Source organism: Crocodylus porosus, unplaced genomic scaffold (assembly GCF_001723895.1).
Source record: "Crocodylus porosus isolate Cpor-Errol unplaced genomic scaffold, CroPor_comp1, whole genome shotgun sequence".
Lineage (NCBI taxonomy): Eukaryota > Metazoa > Chordata > Crocodylia > Crocodylidae > Crocodylus > Crocodylus porosus.
The window spans coordinates 10,975,992-10,989,535 of record NW_017728913.1 but is presented as its reverse complement, the minus strand read 5'-3'; the positions used below and the strand labels follow the sequence as shown (position 1 = coordinate 10,989,535).

At 40.7% G+C, this 13,544-nt stretch overlaps 1 protein-coding gene across 1 annotated transcript in view; it reads left to right on the top strand.

The window, feature by feature from the left end:
• The first annotated feature begins 14 nt into the window (after positions 1-14).
• Positions 15-13,544, top strand: part of FBXW7 (F-box and WD repeat domain containing 7) — a 255,063-nt gene continuing 241,533 nt past the window's right edge. The window contains exon 1 of the mRNA XM_019534476.1: positions 15-44. The gene's annotated coding sequence lies outside the window, so the exon portion shown is untranslated. The remainder of the gene's footprint in view (positions 45-13,544) is intronic.

Genomic DNA, 13,544 nt, shown 5'->3' with positions numbered 1-13,544 from the left:
CGCGGCCCCGCCACGGCGAAGGAAACAGCCGCGTGGCCCCTGACGTGAGTAAGCGCCGGGCGCGGGGGAGCACGTGGGTGCGGCGGGGTCGTTGGGGGCAGCCCCCCGCCCCGCCGCTGGGGCCGGTTGTCCCGGCTCTTTGTCGAGGCAACAAAGAGCTGCCCCTTCGCAGCCAGCTGCGGGGCCGGCCCCCTCGTGGCCCGCGGGGCGGGGAAGTGCCAGCCCCCTCCTTGGCTCGGCCCCTCTCGGGGAAAGACCCCTGTCCCTAGGCGGAGCGAGTGGTGGCTCCTCCATGGGTTGCCAGAGCTGGGGACACAGAGGTGGTCTGGGCTGGGGGGCTTCTGAAATCCTTTGAGGTCCAGATGGGTAGTGCTTTTCTGCCTAGGAGCATGTGGGCAATGGGAAAGCCTGGCCCCCCGGTGCTTTCTGCCTAGGAGTGTGTGGGCAGTGCTTCTGTGTCACCCCTATGTGGGGAGTTGAGTGTTGCCTTCATAACTTTCCTTGTTTCTGGGAGGACTGAGGAACTTGAACTCAAATCATTGCCCCCTTCCCTGCTGATCTGAGCATCCGTCGGGATAGGTGGCATCTTGCCATGCTTAATTTATGCATCTTCAGAAAAAGCAGCGTGGGTTAGTTCAGTCTGACAGTAACATTTCTCAAGCAGGTGCTACAGCACCTTGGGGTGCCTGGAGATCTTTTCCAGGGTGCCATGTGCTGCTAGCATGGTGAGGCATGTACTTCTGATGCTAGTGATGGCTTCAGAGATTTCAAACAGTCATTTGAAGTGTCAAAAATGCTCTGCCCCATTAAGGCTTTCTGGGTTCTCAGCTTTAGTCTTTTTCTGTTGCCAGAAAACCAAGGGAAAGTTAAGAGCTGGCATTTTCAGAGAGGGGTTTCGAGCCTTACTGAGAGGTGCCTCAAGTGTTTAAAAAAGTTGAGGATGACTGCTGTAGCATCCTTGGCCAGCAGCTGCTGGTGGGTTACAGCAGTTGGGCATTATCCCACCACACAGGCTCTGAATAATTTAAAATCTTTGCAGGTTGAGTTTTACATTTGAGAGTTTGATTTGTCTACGCTGGGCGTGTTGTAAAGTTGTGGACAAATTAAGTGCGGTTCTAGCGCTTTGATTTGCATGGTACTTCAGAAGTATTGGCTCTGATATAGTACCGGAGTTCATATAGTTTTTGTTATGAGTGTTTTTTCTATACCTGTTTTTGTTAGGAACAGAAATCTAGAAAAGTATGATAGCAAACTCTAGCTAGGTAATTTTCCCTTGCTTGATATTTTCAAATGAATGGCATAAAAGGTAAACAGTTGACACACTTTTAGCTAAATTCTGGTATTGGCTAGCAGTATTTTAACTGAAAGACCTTGTTCCGTGTCTCCTGCCCATATGTTTGCTGTATACATTTGGCACCAGGTAGAGTCAGTTTCCCAAATTTGTTTATAGCCATTTTTTCACTGGGAAGGAGTTAGAATCTAAATCCCGTTGATTTCTTTTTTCTCCTTGGGCTCTTCTGTTTGCTTTCAGACTCTTATGATTTAAAGGGCAATAACGTATGCAGTGACAACCAGACTACACGTGTTGATTGCATGCCAAGATTGTAGAACCAGACTTTGAAATAGATCATACAACCTCCAAAATGATTAGGTAGGAAGAAGTAGAAAAGGTATCTGAAACTTTAAAAATCCTTTCAAGTCAATCAGCTGTGAGCACTGAGGAACTGGAACTCGCCTCACCACCACAATTCTCTGCCATTCCTGGCATCCATGGGGATAGGTGGCATCTTGCCACATTTAATTTATACATGTTCAGAAAAAGCAGTGTGGGATATTTCAGTCTGATTGTAATATTTCACCGTTCTCTTAACACAGTAGCTTTTTGTCACATCTTGACTCCAAATTAAATGCATTTTCCCCTGTCCGTTGCTGCTCCTCTTCCATTTTGCAACAGCCACTCTTCTTTGTATAATAAAAAAGTTATGTTCCTACTTTTTGGAGCCATTTTTACAGTATTGTAGGTGTTCGGTATAGATTACCTTGTGAAAACAATTTATATTTGCTGTTTAAAATGGAATAATTTTATTTTAAAAAAATATTTGCACTACCCTCTTTGATGTTTTCAGTGTGACGAGCGATTCTCATCTTATTCATTATTACATTGTTGTTGGGTAGAAACCCAAACTGAGAGAAAAATACTTAAACATCTTATAAAAAAATTGAGCTCCGTTCATGGGAGCTATTACAAACAATTTCCTTCCTCCCAAAACTGAAAATAACTTGCATTTCGTCTTGGGTAATCAAATTTTACATTACCCATGACAGGTAGTTGCTGCTTCTTTTTTTTGGATAGCTTTTACACGTTCATTCTTCTAAGTAGAATGTCAGAAAATGTAGAGTGCAGGAGGCCTCCTTTTGGGCCTACCATCCTCTCTACACAGAGGGGCACTGTTGCCAGTCTGGCTTTATAAAAAAAACTTGAAATAACACATGACTTGTCTGAAGTATCTGGACTGTAATTAGTCTGATACTTGAGCTTGTTGACTCTTGCTCTTAAGCCCATGCAACTCTGAACTGATTTTGCATATATAACATTAGCATACCTGATATCAGAACCAAATCCTTAAATATGTAACATTTTTTCCATGTACCAATATTTAAGTAGAGTGAAGTGTTTCTGTTGGGAGTGAATTAATGGTCACAAAACATAATAAATGTTACATTTTAATAAATCTGTAAATAAATGTTACATGGTAGTAACTTTTTTCTTAAGGAACTTATGGAAGGGGTAGATTGACCTGAACTGGAATCTCCTGTTCATTCATAAACCAATAAATTATAGGCAGTGACAGTGGAAACCTCTACATTATACTTTGCCTGAATGCTGATATTTTAAAAATGAAAAGGTGGTTGAGCCTCCATACTTACTCAGTTCTAGGTCTCTCTGACACTGTCACTTAGAAAATAGGTGTTTGTTTGTTCACTAGGAAGTGGAATAAAGCCACTAAATGTTCATAGTATGTAGCTAGTGGGCAGGAAGCTTAGTTATATGAAAAAATTAGCATAGTGCTTTTCTGGTCACTTTAATGCCATGTCTTGTTCTTGATGGTCCTGTAAATGCAGTAACTGCAAGAGTTGGTTATTGATTTCAGAAATAAGCACCTACTTCCTTTGAATGTTTTGCTGTCCAGATATTTGAGATAAAAGCTCTTTTGGCTTTAATAATTTACTAGCATAAGCATGTAATCTGAAGAAACGTGTGGTCTTTTTAAAGGGTAAAAAGAATGAAAGAATTTACTAAATTACTTTTTGATTCATCCCCTCAGGGTAGTTTCATTCTTTGTATTGAATGTTGGAAAAATAGCCAGTGATGATATAATTCAGCTATAACACAATTCAAATATGCAAGGGGTATTTGTTCAAGCAGCCTTTATTTTTACATTCCTAACTTTGGAGTGTTTGACTGTGCAACATCTGTGGTGTTCTTTTAAGAGATTTTGAGTGTAATTTCCTAAGTGTTGAGAAGGCAAAGTAAAACAATGAATTCCATCCTGTGGCACCCTGTTGACACTTGATTCATCACAAAGGTTAGAACCTTTAGTTTTACCGTAGACAGTTTTGCCACCTGAGCTAATGGAACAACTTTTATAGAGGAGGATGACTTATTGCAGTGTGACCTGGCACTGGAGAGTAATGAGATACGAGACTATACTTTGCCAAGAAATTTCAGATAATTGCTGACAGCATAAGAATGGTGACACTAAGGAATCGTGTTATGTTCTAGGTTCTGGAAGGGCTAGTACTTTAGTTATCATAGACTCTTATTCTTTCTGGTCCTTTCTCCTCCCCAGTCCCATTCTTTTTTACCTAACCAGTCCGATTTCTCCACTTTGAGTTCTCATTCTACTCTCTGTTCAGAAATCCCTAATATACTTTCTCCTTATAGTTTCATAGTTAGTAGGGTCGGAAGGGACCTGAGCAGATCATCAAGTCCGACCCCCTGCCATGGCAGGAAAGAATACTGGGGTCAAACGACCCCAGCAAGGTGTTTGTCTAGCCTCCTCTTACCTTACTACCGAGCACTTACTCTCCTGTCTCCAGTTATTATCAGTTTCCCGTATAGCAGTGCATCTGTTTTTTTTTTTAAATGTATTTATTTTTACCATCCTGGTTTTCTGTCACTCCCTCTTCCTCTCTCTGCTGGCTTCCAATCCTAATAATTCCAATTTTGTTTCCCTCCTGAATATCCCAGTTTTTTAGCTTAGTTCATCCAAGTTCTCCCTGCCTGCTGGTTCCACATAGGATTTTTCTCCCACTGTATGCTTCATACATGCCCTGCCAGTGGCTCAGTTTCATCTCCTTACCCAGCCACTCCCAGTTTCATCAGAGCTTTACTCAGTCTCTCTTTTTACCTCCTAACTCCTACCTCTCCAGCCCCAAATTCTAGTTATTTTTTCTTTTTCCCCTGTTGTCTCCTGTCCCACTTGCTGCCCTCTCAACAAGATGCTTGTTCCAATCTGCTTAATCTCTCCCCTTCTTGATTTTTCAGATCCAGATGTTGTCTTTAAAGTATTTCTCCTCTAGCTCGGAACAGAATCACTGAAAAGCATGAGAACTTTGTTATTCATAGTGCAGTTTTGTGGATCTGGCATATGTGCTGGCACATGGAGTTGCATTTGTGAGGGGAAAGTTCTTGTCAGGCCTGGCTGGAGTACACCTAGCATGGATGGGATCTTTGGAATTTATTTTTCTGTTAAACTGTATAAAGGCTTTGCTGAGAATATGTGAATTCTGATCCCACCCTCCCCCAAGGTTTATAACCTGAACTAATTTGTGAAGGTTTTTGCAGGGATAGTGCGAGAGAGACCCTTGCAGCAAATTCTTGAACAAATTTTGAAATCCCTGTTTCAAAGCATGTAGGCTTTAGAACTGCTATTAAAAACAACTATCCAGATTTTGTAACCTGAGTAAGCCAAAATTTTTCCCCTAACCTCATTCTTGGAAATAGCTGAACCATTTTGACTGAAATGAGAGGAAGAAACACTTGCTCTGAGGTGGGCATTCAGGATGGAAAATCAGTGAAAAAGGTGGTCTATCTTACAGTATCTAGTAAAATTTGAATGCTCGGTTCCCAGCTCTGTCTTCTGAAGACATTGTATAGATTTCCTTTGAGCTCAAGATTTCTTTTGAGACCAAGGACTGTGAGTTCAGATGGAGTAGTGGTTTTGTGAAAAGTGTTCTGCCACTATGATAAGTTTCTGATGGGGTTCATGCATGAGCATAGTGGTTGTCTAGTTTCAACCATATAGTTTTCATGTGGGCATTTGGTCTTCTGTATGAGGTGTGGCATATATTCTGATAAGGATGTATAGGATCCATGCATTCTGACAATTTGGTTGTGGTATCTGTTGATTTTGGTGAAGGTGGAAATATGTTGTCAAGTTTTGTGTCTGTAGGTTGGCAAGATCTTGTTTCATCTGCTCTGTGTTGGAGATGTGTCTCAGCAGAATTTATCTGCTGTCCCTTTAAACCTCTACCTTTTGCGGACAAATAAGAAATTTGGAAGTTTAATGTTCTGCCAAGTTTGGGTTGATTTTTATAGGAACAGCAAAATACAATCCCAGATTTCACCCTTCAGATGAATTAAGTCCACACTCCAAAGCATCAGAGCTTCTCAGTGAAATGATTGCATGTTGACTTCAACATGAGCACCCTTATCTTTTTACATAACCTCTCCCTCAATCAGCAGAGCCACCTGGCATTCAATAGTTCAATCTGAGTTATTTAAGCTTGGCAGAGATTTTTAAGTAATTAAAAATAGGGTCTTTTAGTGCAAAGGGTTAGCCTGCCTTAGCTAGAGATGTTGGCTACCAGTTCTGTCTAGGTGACCTGTGCCTGTCATGCTAAACCTTGCAATCATGTTTATTTGATTTAAATGCATTTCATAATTTTTATCACCTAAAGGTACATTGACATGCCAATTATAAGATACCCCTTAAATTGAGTAACCTTAATAAACTATATATAGACTCATTAAATGAAATGGTATCATATAAGTAAAAATAGTTGAGTACAGGAAAGGTAGACTACAGGAGGACTGCTTTTAGGCTTATCATCCTCGTTACACAGAGGGGCACTTGTTGTCAGTTTGGCAACAGTATATATATCCATATTTGTAGCATACCCTATGTCTCTGGGTTAGTGAAGGGCTGTATCTACACTAGGTTCCATGTATGTCTTCAGGGATGCCTTTGTGAATGTGCTTTCTGTCTGCATATACCAAACCCAAAAATATGGCATGTGGTGAGGCCACACCTGAGGCATCCTTCTGCAGCCACTCTCAAGACCTCTGTCTCTGGCGTGGTTGACACTGGCTAGTAGTGATGCCTCAAGAGTGGATTAATTGCCTTGTTTCTACGTTTGGCACACGCTAATAGGAGTTGGTGGTTGGGTTGTGCGGTTGAGCATCCTGGTGCAGCACAGGCATGAGAGGTCCATTGTGGAATTTCTTAAATCCATAGGATGTCTCTTGAGTATTGGACTTGTATTTCTGATTTAGATGAGTTACTACAGTACATGAATACTCTTGTGTTAGGTTACCGATACCATGTCCCTGACTGTCAGTAAGTGTGGGGTCTGTCATGGACAGATATGGGGTAACCTGCTCTTAATAATGTTACAGGTTAGCTTGTATTATAACAGATGTGGTATAGTTGAGATTGAGTGGCACTTTGTTCAAATGTACTTAAATCTAAGTGCTTATTTGAAGAGTCTTAAGTATTTAAGTGTTTCGCAAAAATGTAAAGTGGGGATAGTTCCCAAATTTGCGGTTGTTTCCCAAAATATGGTCACCTTTTAAAAGGCATTTTGCAAAATTACCCATTTCTGATAAGTTTTGCACTCACTTGGGATTTAAACTGTGATTCTAATTCTACCACCTGATCTTAGTAGCTGACCATTATTTCAGGTTGTATATGGCACCTACTGCCCCTCTTGGGAAGACAGATTTAAAAAATCATTTACCGTAGATCTTCAGAATGGCTCATCACAAAACTGCTGATCCAAAGAGATTTTGAAGTGCTTCAGTGTTAACTTATTATGCATATGATACATATACATCATGCAGATAATACTGTGGTGTGTTGTGGTCATTCAACCTCTGCTACACCAAGCACTGGGAGAATGTGTGCATGTTCCTTATTTACTGCATTTTGCAGGGACTTCTTTTGGAAATTTTGTCCTGAGGCCAGCGTATGAGTAGCTAGTATAAGAATGGTATTCTTAAATGCTTTAAAAACCAAATACAAACTCTAATTTTACTTTAGAAAAAGATCTATGCTAATTAATTATCAAAAATCAGGATCAGTTTAGAGTAAAAATGATTTAACTCTAGGATACAGAGTAGTATAATTATGCAACTTTCTTCCCCCTTGATTCCTGAGCAGTGCTGTGCCTCAAAGCTCCTTGTATGTATCTGTCTGTGAGAGGTGCTTATTTGGCTCTCATTACTGTAATATATGAGCACTTCACAATTTTTAACATTTATCTTTGCTATACCGCCTCAACACAGTACTATCTCCATTATTTGCATGGGGATAATGTGAGAAAACAGGGGACTTGCCTAAGATCACAGTCTGTAATGGAAAACGGAACCAAATCTAATTCTCCTATGTCCTTGATAGGACACTAATCTTTCTTATCTTTCATCCTATTATGTTTGTTCCAGTGCAGGCTGTTTTGGATGGACAAAGTTAGAGTAGATGATGTAGGGTTAATAAAAGAACGAGCATACTGCCATGATGTTATGTGTCTAGGGTAATCGTTGTAGAGGAGGCATGCACAATAAAGGTGGAGAGCTGAACTGTTGCACATAGGAATCAAAACTGTGCATGCATTAAAAAACAAACAAACAAGGAAATCAAATGCTCCAAAATGTTATTAATGTTGAATTAAGTTTGCAGAATAGTCCCCTATGTGGCCCTAGATGGTGAGGACTAACAAATGGCTGCATACACATTCAAAAAATCTGGGAGAATTTTCCCAGGTTTTTTCTCCTGGTAGAAAAACTTACCTGGAGGTGCAGGAGCAGACATTTAAGTGATGAGCCTCTGAAGAGAAGAGAGTTTGCAGTGCTGAAACTGCAGAGCTTGAGGGGCGGTGGCTGTGCTCACATCTCAGTGTACTTTGCAGACTCCCTCAGTCTGCCTGAAGACAGAATGTCAGCGTGTTAGAGGGCAGCCTGCCTCTGTCTCCCTGCAGCACAACCTGGGGATTGTGAAGGGGACATGTTCTGTTCCCTGCTTGTCTGGAGCAGCGGGGCCTGGTGAGTGATTCTGTCTCCCAAGGGGTGGGAGCAAAGCACACTGGGATGCTGGAGGACTGTACTGTGACTTCTCTTAAAAGAGAACATGTGCAGACGTTCACTTTTTCAGGGGAAACTCCCTTGGGAGTGATTTAACCCTGGTTATTCTCAAGTAATATTTTTTTCTGGAGTGGCCCTTTTTGCTCTGGGAGAAAAAACCTGAACTTTTGTACAATTGTGATCTCTCGTGGGAGAGCAGCAACTCTTGCAGGAGAAGCTGAACATCTGTACGTGGCCTAAACTTCTGAAAAGGAGTAAATAAAAGGTCACCCATGCAGTCAGCTTGCACTCTTTGAATGACACCCCATCATGCCCATAACACACATACTGACACACTGCTCATGGACACTACTAAATTCTATGGGATAGAGCATATGAATGTTTTAGGGTAAAGTCTAAATGCTTTGTCTTGCTATGGCAAAACTTCAGGTTTAGGCCTGACAGGAGGTACAATGTGTACGCTCACACTGAACTTAGTTCTTACAAATCAACGCTGGACTTGCTTTTAAAATGTTACTGCCCTACTCTCTACCCTCGTCTTGAGGATGCGTTCTGAGAATTCTACTAATTTGTTCCTCATCAAGTTCTAGAGATGTTTGCCATGTATGCCATCACACTGGCTATCTACATGATAAAATTATACCATTTGGTATCTCTCCAGATACTTCCTGCAACATTTAATACTGTAATAAGGTGTGCTTATGCCCAGAGTGTACCAATGTACCTCTTCCCATGACAGTCACAGCTTTGCCAAGTTAAACCCTCCATTCTGTTACAACTACACCTCATCCAGTGGACAGGAAGAGAAGTGCTAGAGGTCACAGCTATAGAACACAACTGAAGCATCCGCCCAAAAGCCATCAGATTTCTTGGTGAATTAAGTCTTCAAAGTCTCTTAAGTGTCTTAAAGTCTTCAATTTCCTTGTTAACTTAACCTGTGTACTTTTATTGCCAATTCTTCCCTGTAGCTATTGCCAAGTCCTGGAGAACAGAGTTAACATTGTATCGTGAAGCTGGCATATGCCTCAACTTCACATTTCCTGGTTTCAGAGACTAGGTAGTCACTCTCCGCATTTTGGAAAAGAATGAGGCTCCATTGGATTATCTCTTATCAATCTGGTTTTTTTTCAGTCTTGAATATTACTTCTGAAGCATTCTTAAAGACCCTCTGCAACTCCAGATGTACTTGTTATGCATAAAAAAATGCCCTTTTAATCCATTTAAAAATGTTGTGAAGACAACACTGAAGCCAAATGCTTGTTGTTATGAATTCTGTAGTCCAAATGTGTGCTTCATGGAAAAACTATTTGGCATTGGTCTTGAGTTTACCACCCTTCAACCCTCTTACTTTTAGGTGATGTCTTGTAAATACAAGTTCCTGTTCACCTTCTTTATACCATTCACTATTGAGAATATTTGTATTATGTCTCCTTTCTAAGGTTAACTGACCTAATCTTTTTCAATATTATTTTTGCTTGAGGCCTTATGGCTTCTCCCTGTTCAAAATGTTGTTTAATAATTTTTTTTTCTAAATCCATTTCATATCTGTATCTCTAATTGTAGTTCTCCTTTGAATCCTCCCTATTTTTGCTACAGACTTTTTTTAGGAGAGCCCAATAAATGAATATACAATTCCACGTAAGGACTTAATACCATTTTATAACTTACTGGTTCTGACTTGGAATTTAAAACAACCGCTCCAATAATTATATTCTATATATGGAAAAGTTATTAATTTGTTAAAAATTTCTCAGCATAAAATCTAATTATTGGAGGGTGGTCTTAAATTTGTTTCCATTCTCCACTGCTGCGCCAGGGAAAGCAGCTGCAGGGGGCTGAGGTCAGGCATCCCTCCTACCTTCTGCCTCCCCCTGCCATTTCTGCAGCCTGCTTGCTCCTTCCTCTTTCTGCACCCCACAGCCTCTGCCCCTTCCCCACTCCCAGCTCTCGCCGGCCTCTGTCTCTTTCCCTCCCCATCCCCCTTACTGTCAGACATGGCTTCAGTTGGGTCACAGAGCCCATGGAAGCATCCCAGAGCTGAAGCTGTGCCACTGCTAATAGACCAGGCAGGGGGCAGAGCTTGCGTGTGCTCTGTGCCCTGGGAGGGAATTCGGTCAGAGCTGGTACCATGCCTGAAAATAAGTGGAGGGGGAGGTTGCAGAGGTCAGGGAGGGGGTGACAGGTGCCTGCTGAGAGTCTGACTCTGTCCAGACCTGGGCTCACAGCTGGAATTAGAGCTGCAGCAGCTGCCTGCCCCCACCTTCACCTTGTACTCAAATCCAAGATGGGACTTTTTTTGCCATGCTGAAGGGGCGGGGGGGAAAAACTCTTGGCTCCATCTTGGATTCAACTAAATATGGTAATATACCTCAACTTGTTCTCTGTGCTTCTTAACTTATCACTGCGCCCAGAGTTGAGCTCATGACTGAGTTTTCTGAAGTGATGGAAATCATCTTTTTTGGAGTGCTTTCATCTTTGTGTTCTATGTTCAGTATGAGTCATCATATGTATGGCTACTTTTCAAATTATTTTCCTACATATGTATGGTCCTAGTCAACATTCAGTTTTGTCTGCCATTGGGCTGCCCAATCATGTAGCTCAGTGATTTTCAACCAGAGAGCTGGGGCACCCTGGGGTGTGGCAACGTTGGGGTGTGAGTTGAGCAGAAGCTCACGCTCTTTCCCACCTGGTTCCTCTGCAAGGAGGCAAGCACTGTCATAAATAAATTGAAATGGGTTGCTGCTCAGTTTAGAAAAGTTATGAAGGGCTGCCCTGAGTCTAAAAAAGTCTGAGAATCACTGTTGTAGCTTGCTGGAACTGAAGTTCCGCGTGATGTTCTGTTGTTTTAAACAACTTAAATAATATTGACATCTGCAAATTTTTTCACTTCGCTGTTTACCAATTTTTTTTCAGACTATTAAAAGAAATCTAATTCTAATATGAAATTCCATAGCACATTTCTGTTAATTTTATACCATAATGAAAATTACCTAATTTATTTCTACTGCTTTTGTGCCTCATAGTTGGCCTCTGACCCAAAAAAGATTTTTCCTCTAATGCAAGATTAGTTTTCTTTAATAACTTCTTGTAAGAGACTCCGGTAGTGGTTTTTTAAAAGTCCAGATTGGGTCAAGCATTGTTCTTATCTTCCATTATATTTTGATTGGAGAAGCACAGATGTCTGTAGCTAAAGCTGTGGTGGTTTAGACCTCCTTCATCTTAAGCACTTTTAGTAGTTTTGTCCTATATTGATTCAACTGACTTGTCAGTTACAGATGGAAGGCTTGCTGATCTGTAATAGCCTGGATCATCTTTAATGCTCCTCTTAAATACAGTGCTTGCTGCCTCCTTGTTTTGATGAGATGGAAGTTGAGTGGCAATTAGAAGAAATTGTAGTAAAATACTTCCAACCTCATAGTGGGGGTTTTACTCAGCAACTAATTTTTTTCTAGGATGCTGTTTCTTAACCAATGTCTGCTCTCTGTTTGCAAAATTTATAACTGTAGGTTTTGCATATTTTTCAGAGTGAGGTTTAGGAAGACATTATTTTACCTCTGTTTTTGCCTTAAATGCTTATTTGGTGGTGTGACAGGTTTGTCAAACAGCAGTATAACCTTTCTGGTTTGGGAATATAGAAACATTGCATGTACGAACATCAAGATCACAAGTTGAGCTGTTACTGAGTGAGAGAGAGAAGGGGTGAGAATATTTGTCTATCCATTTAATAAATCTACCACAGCATCTCCTTTTTGGAGTTTGTTTAGATTGTTTTGCTTTCCAGCAGTTTTTGTTTCTGCAAACATTTTATATTGAATGATTTTTAAATGGTTTACTCTTATTTTTTAAATTATTATTGATGTTAACAAAACTCAGTCTATTGCATGAAGACTCTACCTGTTCATTAAAACTCCAGGCCTCTTTTAGATGGAAGGTCAGACTGGATAAATACATATAATAATCCCTTCTTTCTTTGGCAGTGTATGGGCTATGGTTTCTTTTGTGACATGCAGGTCTGTGTTTTTTTTCTTTTTCTTTCCATTGCCACCTCTGTCAGTTAGGCTTCTTTGGCCATGTATTTGCTTTCTGATCTGGTAGCATTTCAGAGCTCTACCCGCCAGCTCTCTAGAATCACATTCAACCCACAAACTTTTCCCCTCCCGAAAGTTAATGCACCTTGGGTGGCATTGTAATCCTTCTACTTTTCAGGAAAGAGAGAGGCGAGGCTGCTTTCCCTGTCCAGGTGGAGGGAAGAGTAGCAGCCAAAACAGCTTTGGCAGTAGACTTATGCTGCTTTCCAAGAATAGCAGGTACATTGAAGGGATAGCTTGTAAAGAAGGTATGGATATAGAGTCAAGGTGGTACAGGCAGGAAGGCTTGAAAGTTCTCTAGTAAAACTGGGTAAAAGTGTTTGACCAAAACCTTTTATAGTTACCACCTCCCCCACTTCCCCCCCACCAAAAAAACCCCAAAACAAAAAAACAGCAGCAAAGCAAAACAAGACAGATTTAGCAGGAAAGGATTTGAGCTCATGTTCATTTTGACAAATTGTTAGTTTTTGGGAACTCTCTGAAATAACTTTTTGGGAAATCAGGGTTTAATTGAAATATTTTAGGTTGAAACGCAGTGTTTAACAATTGAAATTGTTTGAAACAAACAAAATATTTGGGATTGAATAAAATGTTCTTGAAAAAAGTTTACACTAGTCTGTTGATTTGCAGTTGTGGTGCTGAGGCATTTTAAAAGCCTGTTCCCTTGATATTTTTGGATAGCCAATAATTAGTTCTTAATTTAGATTTTTCATCCATAGATATGATGGTTTTTTTCATACTTACTTCACATGTACGGCAGCTAAGGGTATTTCTGTATTGCTCACTTGTGATGGCAGGCTGAGAAAAGCTACTCCTAATAGCACCACTAGTTTCAGTTGAGGAGGAATCAAAGTGGGATTGTGGATTTTTACTATGCAGTGTAGGTAATGCTATTGTCTTATTTATTTTGATTTATGCTTATTAGTTTTTGCCATGCCCTCCCCCCCCAAACTAACAACCTGTATATTTTTTTCCTCTTAAAACTGCTGTTTTGGATGTGTGCCAGCATAATGTTCTCGAACAGCTTGCCTAGGATCGAGGTAAGACTAACCGGCCTATGGTTTCCCGGGTCTTCCTTCCTGCCTTTTTTGAAG